At 45.9% G+C, this 17,655-nt stretch overlaps 1 protein-coding gene across 1 annotated transcript in view; it reads right to left on the reverse strand.

Moving 5' to 3' along the window:
• The window catches only part of LOC131283085 (high affinity cAMP-specific and IBMX-insensitive 3',5'-cyclic phosphodiesterase 8), a 99,838-nt gene that overhangs the window by 31,470 nt on the left and 50,713 nt on the right, over positions 1-17,655 (reverse strand). The gene's annotated exons all lie outside the window — the stretch shown is intronic.

Here is a 17,655-nt window from a genome sequence, read left to right on the forward strand (position 1 = left end):
GGAGAAAACTGTGCGGCTCGTAAGAAGCAAACGAAGACGAAAAACTGTTTACCCGGGGTGGAAAAAAGTGCTGCAGGCTGTGTGTTAGCTAGCCGGCGGACAGGAAAGGAACAACCACCACCCTCTGGGGGGCGACGGTCCGGATCCGGAGCCCGTTGATCGTTAGCTAACAAACAGTGCTTGCTGGCTGCTGGGAAAACACCGCCGGCACCGGGTACCGGCGGCAGTGAAAACGAAAGCGCATCCCCGGCCAAACCATTCGCCACCGGCAGCATCAGTGTGAGAATTTTTTAATTTATTGTCAGCCCCCCAAACACGCGCCCGGCGACGCCGTTTTCCTCCCGCCCGAGCACGGGGGTTGGTTAATTTGTTGGCAATAAAGAGGAAGATCGGGGCCGGTGACGAAGAAACAAAACAAAAACCAAGAAACTAAAGCATCCAAGCAACAAAGGCGAGGTGACGAGCGCGAGAGAAAACTGGATGTGAAGAAAATACAAAGGGAAAAACAGAAGAACAAAAAAATAATAAAAGGTAAATTAGAGGTGCGAGCGGAAAAGGAGATTTCATTCCGAAAGGCATAGTGAGTACGATCATCTCACTGCTGGCAGATGGGCCGGCAGTGAGATGGTGATGGAGAAAGGAACAAACAAAGAAACGGTACGACAGAGACGAAAGAATTTCAAGACATGCCAAGGAGGCCCCAAGAAACCTTTGCGAAGCGCTGACCTCGTCGTCTTCACCTGTGACACGCCGAACTCATCTCTTCGTGCCCTTTCCATTGTTCTGCCGCTTGCTCACTAAAACTCACGCTCATCTCACGCGCCGCTAGGAAGCTGAAACCGCGGGTGTAGGCTGCGCGACTGCCTTACCGTCACTTCGTTCGAAGGTGCCAAACGGTGAAGACATACGAGAGACCTCAAGACGAGGCGCGATCGGTATTTTGTGCGTCGTGCATCAGTTGGTGTTATCTCGGGCGGAAAATCGAGCCGGGCGCGCTAGGTCGTGATCTCCAGTGTCGATCGTTACGACAAGTTTTACAATTATTATCGATTTAACGATCACTGTCTTTAGATTGACGGGTAAAGAGTGTAACTGTCAGCGTGTAACGAATTGAATAATTTTGGATTTAAATTCTTTTTAAATTGAAAATACTTTCAAAACACCACTTTTTTTTAAACAACACATCTCTTACAGTACTTTCAGCTGCATTCTGTGTGTAATGTAAAAAAGAAAGCATCCTTCCAGCGATGGAAAGGAACGGTGACGTGTGTCTCACCCATCCGACAAGGAAACGTGAAACAAACCGAAATATAAGTAAATAATAAAAAAATAAATAACCACCGAAACACGTAATGAAAAGTGGCCGAAAACAGTGAAAGCTCACTGCCCAAGAAGTAAGTGCTGCTGTGAAAATATAAATATATCTAAAAGTGAATTGCGGAAAGTTTCCTGTTCGGTGGACCCGCTAGGTGGACGTCCGGAGTAGTGTGGCCTGTGTCGTGAATCGTGCACGATTTATACGTGGTGGTGTTGTTTGTGGTTCCGGAAAGGAAACGGTAGTGTGAGGTGGTGTAAAATTGTGTACGTTGCTCGAGCACGGAATAAAAGATCAGACAAGATCGAAACGCGCAGAAAATCAAATCCACCACTAACCATGCGCTTCCGTTCGTTCCGTTTAACAAACAGCAAAGGACCTCTACTGTCCTGCACCGTCCGTCCGTGAAGTGAATGAGATTGTACCATCCCAGATTGCGCCTTGTCGCCGCCACAATCCAATTTCCCTGGCAACGCTTTGATGTTTTGTTTTATGGTAAAGCAGTGAAAAAAAGGAAACCAACACAAAAACGTTCCGGAGGATTGCGGATCCATCGAAGCGTTACGCGTTCTTTCGCGAAGGATTTTATGCTGCACTTTTGCCGCCCGGTGGCATGAGTGAAATTCTGCATTCACCAGCATGATGGTAATGGTGAGTGAACTGTTTTATTTTCTTGTTGCTCTTTTTAAGATTTTGTTTTGTCGTTCAGAAGCATTGGAAGCACTTCGGTGGGGGCAGTCATACTTCGTTCAGCACTAAAGTATGAGAAATACCGTGAGAGTGTTTACGAAATTCAATATTAAGTCGAGGACATCATTGGTTTTATTGGTGTACAAAGTTGTGACCTTTGAAAAGGTTTCTGGAAAAGAGGATTTCACTGTTCACAAAGTTGAATCAAACTTTGCAATTTTATACATGAGCTTTGAAGTACAAATAACACATTTTTTAAAACAAAAATACTGGAATGATTGTAAAATGGGTATTGAAGGAAAATTTAAAAATCGAGCATTAAATGAAGAACCAAACGAATCCACCAGTATTTTCTTCCGACAGCAAACAGCAAAGATATGCTGAAGAAAAATCACATGCGTTGCACCGGTGAAATTCCTTTACATCTGGAACAGCAGTACCAACATGCAATCTTTGTCCAAATGGAGCCGGTTTATTGGTACATCCAGTTGCGGGATGGAAGCAGGCAGTGGTGAAGCAAACGGTTCTGGTTTGAATGTTCAAACAACATTCGACTGCACTGCATTCGTGTGGACCGTTTGACAACAAGTTCGGAATTAAAATGTTTGCCCTTCTGCGTATTGGCTTGTTGGACACACGCACACTCATGAGGGTGGGGGGGAGGGCTTTTGCCCTGCGCTTTCCTATTTTCCCTTTGTGTGTGTGTTTTGTTCGAAAGGATACGGACGGTTGTGACTTTGAAGTGTTTGATCGAACTCGATTCGAAGTCGAACAAACTTTAATCCAATGCTTTAGTCAGCAACACTGAGGCACGGAAGGGAAAAACCCTGTACCTTCAGAAGCAATAGCCAAAAGTGAGAAAAGGAGAAAGCAACAGTGCATTTTTGTTAGCTTTTGGCATGTTTTACATGCAATCAGGGCGCTTGTTTTATTCCTACGGAATGGGACTGTGTTGTCGTCTGTTTCAAATCCCGGCCCAAAACCGACGGATGTTTGGTTCGATTTTACGGCGGAAAAAAAACCATAATGAAATATCGGCTTCCGGCCATCGCCGTTTTGGCCGTTGGCGCTGGATTAATGTTTGCCGTGTTGTTGATTTTTCATTCCAACGTCCCTTGCCTACTTCATCCCCGACCGTGCGACGTCGGTGCGATCGGATGGGCATGGAAAAAAGAACTCGGAAAACCCAAACGGGTTCGCTCGGGTCAGCAGATGATTGTTGGCTATGGTTTATCGCAAACAAAAGAACAATGAAAATAGAAGGGAAAAAGCCATCCCCACTGAAGCCCGCAGTGATTTGATGGATCGAACCGATGCGACAAATTAGCGGAGTTGATTGGTGGGCAAATATGGATGCTGGTTGACAAATTAGCTTGTTCAACAGAGAAAAAATACACCAACATCGCTTCATGTTAGTGTTTACTTTTATTTTTTTTATTTGATTGACAGAAAACCACCGATGAGATCGGGAAGGGGTCTGATTATGAAGTGAAAATTAATAAAACAAATGAAATCAGAGTAGGCTGCTGCAGCGGGTTTTAACAAGCTGTTCCATTTCCCAGCATGCGAAAGGATAATAATCAGATGTAAAGTATATTCACTGCAGATATAATATTACATTCTGTGCATATTATTACGACGGAGATGGGATGTTTTATTTTTTGCTTCTCATTTTAAACCACAAATCCAGCAATATATGAATATCCATTATTCCAGAAATATCATTGAATAACTTAAATGCAAAATCCCCTCTTCAATACATCGTTAGTTTGTGCAATCAGTATCAGTATGGTAGGAGCTCTTTCCATTGAAAACACGTTCAAAATACTCTTTTCTAAAAACACCAGAAGCTCAATACAATACTGCATGCAACAATGTCTATGCGTTTCTGTATGTCGATTTTCGATCTCGATTATGGAAATGCGTTTGTAATAAATTTCATAACTTTTGTATCATGCAATATTTCGCAGCGAACCGAAAGTTAATCCGGAGCACATCCCATACCATTCTGCTGAATTTATTTAAAATCACGATAATAATGTAGCCGAATCCTTCCGGAGACCGAACAGTAGGGTCTGGCAAATTTGTAAACAGATTATTTATTACCAGTGTAGTTGGATGTTTTGAGTGCGCCAAATGTAGGAGATTAAATGGAAAATTTGGTTCATCAACATATTGGGACCATCATCAGTTTGCAATATTTGGCACGGCGTGGAAATTATTACTGCGTCGCTTAACCTTTCCAGGCTACGACCCCGATTTCGGCGGGGGTGCACAGTAATTATGCACTGTAAACATTTCATAACCGGAGCGCACAAGGGGTGAATTTGAACCCGCTCCGGTTGCCATCAAATGTATTGACCCAGCCAATGGAGCGTCGTGCGTGTGCAAATAAATCTGCTGAAGTTGTGCAACAAAGCGCGCGCGCCACAGGTATAGCAGGTTGATATGGTGCGGCCTTTGAAGACGAAATCGCGCACAAGGGATGATGTTTTCCGCCTTTGCTTGGGACAAAGATGCAAACGTGACGTGCGAACGTGTTTGGCACCTTACATCACCCGAAGTTCAATTCAACACAGACGAAATGTGCAATCATGCAATCGACGGTTCGGCGAACCGGCGTAAAGATTTTCCCCATCACTCGGGGCGAACGACAAATCAATTAAAGCGCCCACTCGTCAATTACTTCACACCTCGCTCGACCTCAAATCGTCGAGGGACGCTGGTAGCTTCCAGGTGCAAATCTTATGCGCAACAGTCTGCGGTATCGCCGCGAAGAGCCCTCATTAATCAAACAACCCCGTGGTACGTGGGTGGTTTGAGCTGAATTTTCTCGCTGGCCACTTCGCTGCCACTGCGCTGCAGCTAATGGTATTATCTCATGGGGGTTTTGGTGCGCGTGCACGTGAGTTTTCAATAGGTTCGCCCCAGCGGGTGAGAAAAGGGAGGAGGAAAAATAAACACAATTAGCTATAGCTTCACTTCCTGGTGGTTCGGCTTCCACTTCGGAAGGGTTTGGAGGAAAACAATACGAAATCGATCACAGCTGCGAGGAAAATCTTACCCAGCACCCTCAGCAAGGGTTCTGCTTTGTGTTGCACAATTTTCCAACGACCGCAAGCGTTGGTTTCTCCCGAAGGAAGCAAGTTTATGTTATAATTCAAAACAACGTGCGCTCGTTGGAAACGGTTCATTAAAACTCGCTTCTTTTTAATTCACTTCAATCGGACATAAAGCATAAGCGAACCTGGTTAGCGGAGGAAAAGTGGCAGGAAAAACTTAAGCTTCTTTGCCGGAGGAAGCCAATTTCGCGAATGTTTTTGCTCCTGCCTTACTCACTCGCGCGTCCGTTTCCCAGCATTTCTCTTTGTTGCGCGTTTCTTTCACCGACCCACGATCACGATCGATTGACGATTGCATAAATCAGCATTCAACAGCTTCTTCGCGGGCGGCCGACGGTTCAATTCCCGACCGGAGCAAATTGGCCTCCAACCGTTGGGGGGTGCGGAATCGGTGGGGCCCGGGGCGAGGTTTTAGCATAAATTGTAGTCTACTTAGTGTTGGGATGTCGCCTGCCTCGGTAAGACGCTTGAACTCCGGTACGGCTCGGATCGTTCGTGCAGTCTTTGAGGTGGTCCTCAGCATTTTCTGTAGATGGTGCAAGGAATGGGTCAATTGTACTGCCATTGATGGCATTCCAAGTCAGTTTGAGTTTACCTGCTTTTTTTCCTCTAGCTCCGGGTCATGCATTTTCCGAAGTGTTCCACTTTACTCCTTTTACCGACCGTAGAACAGAGTGGCAAACAGTTGCAGCAACTGTGCCAGCATAAAGAGTCAATTTACTCTCCCACCTCCAACGGTCGGTGTTGATGGTGGGCACCCGCTATGTAAACAAATCATTTGCATGCATTGGCCAACGGAACCCGGGGGTGGCGCTTTTATGCTTCAAAGGTGACGTTTTGAAGGGTTGCAACCCGAACCCCTTTTCGCTTTGGATGGAAATGTGTGGAGGTTGACTTTTTTTTCATTTTCAACTTTAACTGACTTCTCGAATATTGTATGCGTCGTTTCCGTCACTAAAAAATGAAGAGAACCCAAGCTCTACGGAGCGCTTTTAGACGAACTGGTCTGCATAGTCATAAACATTTCCATAGAAACGAGAACCATGATCACGCATAATTTGTACATAAGAAGAATGAAGAATTGTTTTTTTTCGCTGATAATGAAATGTATAGGTATAACATTTATAATTATCTTTTTGAGGTAGAAAATGCTTTATTCAGTACATTGAAACATACATAAATTGTTTATCTCACGAGTCAAAGTGTCACAAATACATTAAAAGCTTTAATGCATTATACAACGTAAAACCACAAGACAGCATTAATACTACAATCAAACTTTCCACAACATAATGTCTACTTCATCCCAGTAGATCACCGAGTCGAGTAATTTTCGAACCGATTCAAAATTTAAAAATCTTCCAATTTGCCCAGAGAAGTTTTCTCAGCTTCAGCAACCAATTATGGTAGCAAAAATAAAGGAAAGCGCCATAAATTTACTTTCATTCAATTGTTCAAAGGCCCTCATTGGGGCTTCCCATCGCCCGGAGAGGAAGACGATGGACGGTGTTATGATTTGGAAAATTTAGCAAATCTCGATTGCAAACTTTTTCCATTAATCAATTCAATAAAAAAAAAGTGCTTCATTAGGCATCGGGAGGGTCAGCTGAGAAAACAATACTAAAAAAAAAGAAAAGCTACCGGGAAACGGTTGTCTACGAAGTCAATGAATAGAGCCGTTTTCACCGAAGTGGCGTGCGACATTGAGAGCAAGAGAGAAAAAAGAACCTAATCATGCTGAAAACGAGGAGAAATTGGCTGGGAAGCTTTCGCAGCTCGCCGATAAGGGTGTCTTACAGGTCGCCATCAGGCGGGCCCAGCCCACGAACACCCAGACAGCCGACTGACGGTTAGCGGGCGCGTTGATGTCGCGAAAAACCGTTCCACTTTGACGCCGCGCGCGAAACAAGCGAACGTAAACACGCGGATGATAAATGGTCCGGGTGTCTGACGCAGGGGGCGTTCGAGTCGAAGGGCGACCGGGAGGGTCCGGTGGTCTGGGTCCGTTTCTACACGGCTGCACCCACAACGAGCTGCAGCAGCCGGGAAGGAGGAGGAGGAGGAGGAGGAGGAAGGAAAGCCTTCACTTGCTCTGGCACGGAATCGCGATGGTCAGAGAAGGTGTTGAAGGAGTGATAAATGCGGGCCTTCGCTAATCAGTTAATCAATTACTAAAGTTGCGCCGTGACTACGTCGACTGCTCGCGTCAAAGCATAAGATTTATGCAAACATAATTTGCGACCAGTTACAATGTTACTGTTTCTGAAGGATCTTGGGCGTGGAGCGGATAATTCATCATTGCCAATTCAAATGGAGGAAAAGAAATACATTTTAAAATGTATGAAATTCAGGGATTAATAAAGGATGTATTTGTGGATTAATGCTACATTATTATAATATACTTAGAAAATATGATTTACCAAAAATACCTACACAACAGGAAATAAAGCGTAACTGTCGAAATCGTTTTCTCGTTTCATAAAAGTGAGTTTTCACATCAAGTTTCAAACTTCCGATTATGTGCATATATTATGCCAGGAATGCGCATCGTAACTTTGAGTGACATTCGGGCGGGAGTCTCATCAAAACCAGGCGAAGATAAAACGGTGCCGATAAAAATATACCATAAATATAATCATCCCCGAAAGTCACCCGCGACGGGTTCGATTTGAAATTCCAATTCGCGCATCAATCGCGTCCTAGTATCCACTATCGGTGGCCGATAATGTCGCCAAAAGGCAGCATAATGCGCTCCGGTCCGACGCACCGTAGGCAGGGGCTTCCCGCAAAAATGTGAAATCAGCAAACTTCCGATGGCCGCCAAGGCGACCATATCACTTATGTTTTATTCATTCGCCTCCGGAGGGCATCCGATCGGTTCCGCACGGAGATTCGCAATCGTCGATCGCAATCGTCGACCACAGCAGCAGCAGCAGCGGGCAGGGAGTGTGGAGTTTGGTGTCGGTTTCTGATTCGTGTTCCGGTTTTGCCAACATTTTGTTTCGCTTTCGCATAAGGCTGTTTCGGCATGAAGTTTTTGAATTTCAAAAAAGGAACTGACGCGAAATTCCTCAAAGTGGAACTGGAAAAACAAAAGCAAAGGCCGGAGAAGGACTAAAAACAGTTTGCATTGAAATAGACTAGAAGCGACCAAAAAGATAACAACAAAGAACGTAAAAAAAATGAGAACAAAGACCATTTATCATTTTTAAAACACTTTCTATTTTCATTTATGCATGTTAGGCTTTGTGTTTTATGCAACTTGTTTATTTTTATTGAAAAGAAAACAAAAATGATAGAGAAGTGAATTGAAACTGACAGAATGTCTAGTTTCAACAAAAAATGAAAATATCCTGCTGTTTTTAATCCCTCGTTTGCAAATGCATTGCTTTTGTGGAAATGTAAAAAAAAACCTTAACCTCTCAGCTTACCAAAACTGGAAATGTAAACTAAAACTGGTGGTTTATTGTTGGAAACATTTCGAGATCATGCGGATAGGGGCAAACCACAAAAAAACGAGACACCCTTGGTGTGACGATGACGTTTTCCCCGCGAGAGGCTTTTATCAATCTTCCTCCTACCTCCCCGAGAGCGTCCTTTTTATTAGGACGTTAGAAATGGGGGAAGGGAAGTAAAAGGTAACAAAACGGCGGTGAATGAAAGTGATGCCCAAGACACTTTAAGACAAGCGCGAGACCGCTGTGCAATATTTTTCATCACCTACCACTACTCTCCCCATTTCCTGCCTTTCAGTCCCATCATCACCGGGGTATTCTTTGGTGGTCAATGTCGTGATCTTCTGTTCATCGTCTCCCCGCGGAGAAAGCCACCTCGAAGCGGTAAAACATTTGCTTGGCACGCGAAAAATTGAGCCCCTCTCGCGTTGGTTCCCTGCCAGGCGACCCACCAAACGCGCATTCGGCGCCATTTCCTCTGGGTTCCCGCGGAAAACTGGCATTGTTTTCAGGGGAAACGGGTTGTTTGACCGTCCCACCCAAAGCTCGCGAGCCTCAGTGGCTTTTGCCGGCCCAGCGGACGGGCGAAAGTTATGATGTCCGCGGGAGACGTTCGGAGACGGCACGCGGTTTACGCAACTGGTAATGATTTTTTTCGGCTTATTGCGCATTGTTTCATCCTCCTCTTTTGGTACATATTGCTTGTTTTCTTCTCATCGGTTTGTTCACTTTCCTTCACGAAACAACCTGTTGCCAAATGGACGATTCCGGCCCGATGGGAGGAAATATTCGTACAGCTTCCGAGGGGAGGAAAAACAGTCAACAAGGGGATGTTAGCGGTGGGCAGCCAATGTTCGCAATTGCTGCGCCGGACCGGAAGTTGCCTCACCATGCGAACGATCTCACTCTTTGGCGAGTGCGTAATTTCAAGCTGAGTCCACGGCTTGGCGTGCGATCATCATTCCGTCATCGGATCGGACGACGGTTCGGCTTTTGTAATTTTCGATCCAACCGAGGAGAGAAAGGAGGGGTCAAACTCCCATACCGAGGGGGGGGTTGGGGAAGACGTAAGATAAGAAACTTGCAAAATAAAAAGAAAAACCCACCTTCAAACAACCCATCAAGCAACATTTTCTCTTTGGTTGAAAAATGGGTTTTATCGGAAAGGAATTTTCTCGCCTCAAATTACGCTCATTGGGAAATTAGGAAAAGCCAACCCGGGCGAGGGGGAAATGATCTTTACCGAGCGGCGGACGTCCGTAGCTTGTGACCGATGTTAATGGTATTTTGTCTGTGCACCTTTTTTTTGGGTTCATAATTTTCCCCGCCAAGCAAATTGCATGGCAGGTTGATACACTTCGCGAATAAACTCCTCAGTTTTCCTCGTGTTTTATATTGCGTTGCGATGGGACCGCATCCCGATCGCATCGCATTTGGGCTGGCGCAGATAATTTCGATAATTGAAATAGAAAGTATTTCAACGGCAAACCGATGCGGTCATCTGCACGGTCGCCACCCTTTCGGAGAAGGTGAAGGGATGAAGCGAAGGTTTGATGAGCCAATTACGGGTGTCGGTTGATTTCTTACTTTATTCCGATGCTACTTTTTGCCACCATTCTTTCACCGATCGCGCGATCCGATCCGGGTCCGGGCCGTTGTTTTTGGACCCCTACGGCGGAGGGTGTGTAATTACTTTCGGGAAGGGATACACACCGAAGGGTGTGACCGCGACGGGTTACCTCAGTGGGACGTTGGTGGGTTTTTTTTTCTGTGTTTTGCCCATTCGAATCACGTGACGATCGCTCGGTGGTGGGTTGGGTCGAAAGTTGCGCTCAAGGGGTGAAAGGAACGTTTAGTTTGATCGAATCAATCCGACACGGAAAAGGTTGAACTTCCGATTGACAGTTGATTTAGCCAATTACAAGATACAAATCAAGTCTTTGTGTAGGTTTATTTTAAAAATTAGAAAAAAATTAGAGACTGATGAAATGAACGAAAAAGTTACATTTTCAATGTTGTCACTTAATTTTATCTCAAAAGAAGGTAGTATTGTCTCTAACGCATCCAAGAAATCCCGAAAATAAATAAGGTAATTCGGGGTTTTCTAGATAATTACACCGAAACAACAATAACCATTATTTAACTTATACTTTAAAACTAATTTGTCACTATTACAATAATTTTTTATCGTTTTTCCCAGTGCATTATTACGCATCTTGAAATAAGCACAAAAGCGTTGAATGTTGAGATATAAACTTTTAGTTTATCAATTTCCTATTTGTTTGTGTTTAGTTTATCAATTTCCTATCCACCTGCAACTCAGACAGCTTTTAAAAATAATTTTTAGTAACAAACATTAATCTTCATATTTACATTAATTCTAAATAAAAATTATTTTAGACAGGGACAAAATTGAAATCAGAAGACAAAACCAGATGAACAAGAGACAAAAGCTGATAAGTTAGGGACAAACTCTGATGCATTAGAGATAGAATCTGATGTGCTATTTTAACCTTTTATCAGATGCGGTGAGTTGGAGGCAGTGATAGGAGGCAACGACTGTAAATCAAACGCGAAAAAGGATTACTATCCTGAAATTGTTCAATTCATTACGTGCGGTAAATTGTACATTATTACATTATTGTATTTATGTTGGTTTGTGAAGGCGATCAGAAAGATAAAATCTCAGAGAAAATGTTCAATGTCAAACAATAACTGATTGAAAAATGATATGAAAAAGGGGAGTTGGGGAGTAGTAGGCAAACAATTTATGAATATTGTACATCAAATTGCTCCGGTAAAATATTCATAACCAAGACAATGTTTTCCAATTTTCTAGCAAAGTTTTTAACAGAAAAAAATCCTAAAGGAAATCAATCAATGTTGTTTTGTTAATGAAGATACTACATTTCCTATGCAGGAAAATATCATTTTAAACTTAGAGATTATTCTATTCTACACATTGCCTTGTTATACTTAAATTCTTATTTTATACGACGACAAGCTGACCCGACGAACTTCGCATCGTCCAATAATAATAATACACTAATATTGAAAAAACAAAGCATTACAATTCAAGGGAAGCCCCATTGATTTGGTGTCTGAAGATGTCGACACATAACAATAACAGATCCATCTTTCAGTCAGACAAATCGAAAGAATGTTTTAAAATTCCAGTGAACGATTCATTTTCAATACGATTAATCAATTTATATGAGCGCAATGGTCCAGCTGGAGTCATTAGCATAGGTTTTGAAGCAGCTAATATTGTACGAGCACTCAACCAATCTTCGTTTCGATACTATGGAGCACATTTGTGATAAATCAGTTTTAGTTGAACCGAATTGGCAAATAGCGGGTTGCAAGCCCACATTACTATTCACAGAACAGAACATTTTTAATTCGAAGATTGGTGCTGGCATTTGAATTTCAGTCAATAGAATGCTACTACTCATAAACAAACTCCCAGTTTCAACCAACACCAATGCTTCATTAGATCATTCATTTTTTGTTCAAAATTTCCCTTTCAAAAGCGATGTGAAATATCTTCGGCGATGTCATTTTTATACGTATCTCACAATCAACAGGAGTTTTTATGGCTTCATTGAAATAATCTTAATATTAAGTATAGACACTTTAGTTATTGCAGTTCGTTTATAAATTTCAGTGATTATCACTGTCATGTACATGCTTCTCTCAAAGTTGCACACCATACTCATCGCTATCCGGAATGGCTCAAACAAATCGGAGGTATTCGTTTTCGATGGATTGTGTAAATTTGTTCTAAAGCAAAATGAAAACACATCTCTATGTCCATGTACCGGGCCCCCTTGCTTTTGAATAATCATTTCTCGGATGCATTTAATTCATATGCGAAGTAACTGCGAATCAAGCAATAATCTCGGAATAGAATCGCTGCTGCAAGTTGAAATCTTGCTTCTTGGTTTTTTTTTGCTTGCTGTACTCCTGACTCAAGAGTCCTTGGTGAATTCTTTAACCATTCTTTAAATGAACTGAACGATGAAATAAAAAACAAAAACTGTGGAATGCACAACAACGCATCAGTTCGTTTGATACTTATCTCATCACCTTCAATGGCAAAAACCGGTATATCCTTTCCGGCGACGTACTTGCAAAATTGTTTGATAGATTTCCCTGAACTTAAATACTCAACATTCATATGTGTTTTGCAACAAAGCTCTCAGCTGCCACTCAACAAAATACATTCAACACCTATCAGAACCTCAGATCAGATACGTGATCTAGGGGATCGCTTGTTGATTAACCGAGATGAAATTATTCGATGATCTGTGAATTCGGACTCATGATTTGTCACAATTTTCATTGGTATGGGTAAGAAGGAAAAAATCATTCCATTACTTCGTAAAGATTGGTCAAATAGTTTTTTAGTTTAAGTTATACATCGTATATTTGATTTGATTGTATGGAAAATGCTATTTTTACAAATCTTTCCATTTTCCGGCTTTTCCTTAGGGAATGTTAAAGATGTCTTTTCTTTAAACCATCCATGAAAAAAAAGGAACAAATAATCTGATTACATCGTCAAGATCGGCTCATCCGATTTGGGTTTTCGCGTCAAACAAACCAACACTCATTTTTATAAGTTTAAATTTTTTTGGAAAAAAATATTTTTCGAGTTTTCTGTGTTCCTGGTTTTCCCCAAGTATTTTTCTAACTTGCATTGTTTTTATTGGGCCAAAAGAAACAAATCATCAGGAGACTTTCTTGGGATAAGTCCAACCGTTTTCGTTAGAGAAGGTAAATTTTATTTTTTTATATAAGAAAAAGCCGTTTATACCGAGTTTTCCCATTTTCCGGCTTTTCCTTGGGAATTTTCAAATTCTCTTTTTTCCTAAACCTTCCTTGGGTAAAAAGGAACAAATCATACAAAGACGTCATCAAGATTGGTCCTGCCGATTTTGAGTTTTAGCATCACGAACATACAAACATTCATTTTTATAGATATAGAGAAGAAGAGATAGAGATATAAATTTTTTAACCGTTCTCCCCTTTTTCCTCTCGTGCGTTCTCGTTGCAGAAAATGGCAAAATTATATTTCCTGCTGGTGGCATTATGTATCATCGTACGAAGCAGCTACGGCGAGCCAAATTATCAACCGCAGCAGCCGCCCGGTGGCAACGACTTCAGTGGTGCCGGTGGAGGCGGTAACGCACTCTACAATGGCAACCAACAGCAGCAGCAGCAGCAACAGCCCCGACCATACCCACCGTCGCCGTCCCGGTTTCGACCGGTGGCACCGGCGACCACACCAGCGCCCACCTTTTTCCAGCGCATTTCCAGCTGGTTTTCCTTCCTCGGGGACGACAGCGGTGAGCGAAGGCCACAGCAACCTCACCCACAGCAGCAGCAGCAGCAGCAACAATATCAGCAAGTTGCCCAGCTACCACCACAACAAAGGCTACCTCCATCGGGTCCTGCGCAGTTTAATGCACCGGGAGTAGTACACCCTACGCCATCGGTGCAAACGCAGCAGCAACTGCAGTATCAGCAGCAACAATACCAACAGCAGCAGCTACAATTCCAACAACAGCAGCAGCAGCAGTTTCAGCAACAAAAACCGGTGCACGTGCCTCAACAACAACCACAACAAGAACCGTTTCCCTATCCCTTCCAGATCCGTAATGGAAGTCGCGCAACTCAGCTAACTCCGGTTCAAGTTCAGACTTCACCACAGCTGATAGTGGGTCAAGCAGGGTTTCAACCGAGTGCTCCGATATTGGAGAGCGGCTCGAGTTACCATGGTGCGGCCGTCCCACCTCATGCGCCGCCCTTTGTGCCTTCCACGCTTCAGCAGCAGATTGTTCCACCGGCAAGTGCATTCCGAGATCCAGAACCGACCACCGGCAGACCTCCAACCGGTGCGGGACCTGGCGATGTAAAATACCACCCGTGCAACAACGTTCCCTGGGTGCCGATAGCGGCTCCACCGGAGTATCCACCCGTGCGGAACCCCGGCGGTACGGTTGGAGTCGCACCACCACCGAAGGTGGCACCAAGTGGACCGAGTCCTCCGATCAAACTCCAAGTAGCGTCAAAGGGACAAGTGCAGTCGGTGAGTCCGTACGGCGGACCTTCAGCACCGGCAGGAGGACCGGAGCCGGCCATCATCACCGCCGCACCGCACGCCCAGCAGCTGATCCAACTCCAGCTGCAGCAGCAACAAAGTCAACTCCAAAACCTCCAACTACAGCAGCTTCAGCTTCAGCAGCAGCAACTTCATCAGGAGCTTCAGCAGTTGAAAACGACTACCACCTCAGGGGCACCCATCGTCCACACAGGTGCTCCCCCGATTGCGGCTCACTTCATCACAAAAGCTTCGGCGGACATCGTTGGCCCCTCAACGACGCTGCAACCGATCACGCTGAGGCAGGTGTCGGCATCGTACTTCACCAACAAGGAGTACGTGCCGCCAGCCAAACTGCTGCCGATCCAGGACGAGGGTAAACCGCTAGCCCCGATTCCACTGCCCAACCTGAGTGCGACGCCAATCCCGCCGCTCTACACGGCCGGCTCATTCCACAGCGATCCGTACAAGTTCTATCGACCCTACCGCCCGGTAGAGCCTATCCTAGAGCTCGGCCACGGTTATCCCGTCTCGTCGAAATCGATGTCCGACAGCTACACACGCTACCCGCACGATCCGGCCAAGAAGAACAACTCCATCTTCGACGTGGAACAGTTCGCTTCGTCAGCGTCCTCCTCCGTTTACACCACGGTGGCGTACTCGAACGGGGGCGAAGATTCGAAGCCCGAGGCGTCCGAGAAGCGAAACATAGCCACCAGTAGCAATGGCAGTAGTGGTGCCAATCTTCGCCCGTCGAACAACGTGGCCGGTGATGATGATACCGAGTACGATTCGGAGGAAGAACCAGAGAGAAGTCCACCTCGGACTAGGACGACGGTTGAGGTGTCCAGCATCGTGCCGCAGACGAGGTACTACGGCTCGACGACAACCAGTACGATGAGACCACCTTCAACGGTGTGGTATAGTACATTTCAAGACCAAACGACCCCACGATCGCCAGCACCATCATCATCACCACCACCACCTCCACCGCCACCATCGTCCACGTCCGATCTTGGCAACGGTGTGCAAATTATTTACTCGGCCAATTTGCAGACAAATTCTCCGATCAATCCGGTGAGCAATGGATTGAGTGATCACGACATCAACCACGACGACGATGACGTCGAAGAACCGACAGCTGTGACCGAGCGGCAAAAGGTGCTTTCCAACACCCTCGGTCCACCGACCATCATGGCATCATCGTCGACAACCCCCGGAACGACGATTACGGAGACGGACCCATCACCCACCGGAATTTACACGGAACCGTTCCGAATTGGTTCCAGCTTACCGGCGCAGTTCCAGCGCCAATCAACACCGGAACCGGCAAGTCAAACGGTGGGAGAATTGTCTACACCTTCCGTCACAACGGTCACGCCTCTGCCCTCGTCGCTGACGGCCACCTTCGGAGGCTACCAGAACCTGCAGCAGTCGACGAAGAAACCGAAACAGATCCAAATCATCATTCCTTATCAGACGTACAAGAAACCGGAACCCTTCCGGCCGCTGCCGGATTCGGTTCACCTGGACGACCTGGACTACAACGCACCGGAGGAGTCGAGCATTGTGACATCGAAGCATAGCAGCACGGGCCGATTGGCCGGACCGACGCCCGCAAAGTCGGCGAACGCCATTGACCATGCGGAACCGTCGAAGCATGGGACGCGCTTCATTGAGAATGACTCAGTGAAGTACTTCCAGAGTACGGCCCATCTGCGAGACATTCTGCAGCGGGAAACGACACAGCCGTTCTCGAAACCTCCCACCAAGACGCCTCCTAAGCCGGCCAAGGTGAAGAAGGTACGCCCGGTGGAGATCTCCAAGGAGTCGAAGCCGTTTACGGTGCGAGTTCCGAAGATGACACCGTTACCTCCGGTCATGAGCCTTAGTAGCTTGACCAGCGTGCGGGGAGGTATGGAGCGTATCACAACCCCGCTACCGACGGATCTTCCTCCGGGAACTCGAGGTCCACAATCGCAATCGGCCGAGCAGTTTGGGACGTCACGGCCCGCCGGGCCCCTGATAGCGCTCTCCAAGTACGCTAAACCGGTCACGCCACATTACGTGAATGTGACGCGCATCCGGGTCGCCCCGACGACGTACGCACAGAAGACGCGCACCACCATCTCGCAGCTGCTCCGTACGACCAAGATCATCCCGAAAGGTCCGAAGCTGTTCGGCAACGACCTGCGAGTTCCGGAGTCGACGAGGAGACCTCCGCTATCTCCGGCATCGACAACGTATGCTCACCATCGCCGAACCACGTTCCTGAGCAGCAGCTCAGGTGGCTCTAGTTCGACCTCGACAACATCACGACAAACCACCACGAGTACAACCCCGACGACCATTACCACCACGACGACCACCACCACCACCGAGCAGCCGGTTGCGGAAGAGTCCACCGTAGAGCCCATCTACGAGCGCAATGACTGGGACATCGATCCGAACGAGCTGCAGCGCAAGATCGACACCTGGACCGAGCAGGAGTTTGGCTCGGATGACTTTGCGCGCAAGTCCAGCACACTGTCGCTGCACCGGGTGACGAAGGCTATCCCCTGGGAGTTCCTCACGTCGACCATGTTGCCCTCGCTGCACGACCGCCCCGGGAAAGCGGGCGCCCGTTCCGGCTGGCACAACGTAAAAATTGCCATATCACCCATCACCAAGGAGAAGATCTACGTCGTGACGCCACAACCGTGGACGGCGGCGTTGCTCAACCACCATCACCACAATCACCACCATCATCACATCGATCAGGACGACACGAGAATCCTGACGCCTCGGTTCAGTGTGCGACCGACACCGCTGTACTACAAAGGTGGTGGCATCTTCCAGACCGGCTCGTCGACGGTGGATGTTTCACCAGAATCTGGTAAGTCCAATCCCCGTTCACGCTACCATGTAGATGTTTCAAGGTACACTCAATGTATGATCAATTGCTACTACTACGGGGTTAGAACTACC

This window comes from Anopheles ziemanni, chromosome 2 (assembly GCF_943734765.1).
Source record: "Anopheles ziemanni chromosome 2, idAnoZiCoDA_A2_x.2, whole genome shotgun sequence".
NCBI classification, from domain to species: domain Eukaryota; kingdom Metazoa; phylum Arthropoda; class Insecta; order Diptera; family Culicidae; genus Anopheles; species Anopheles ziemanni.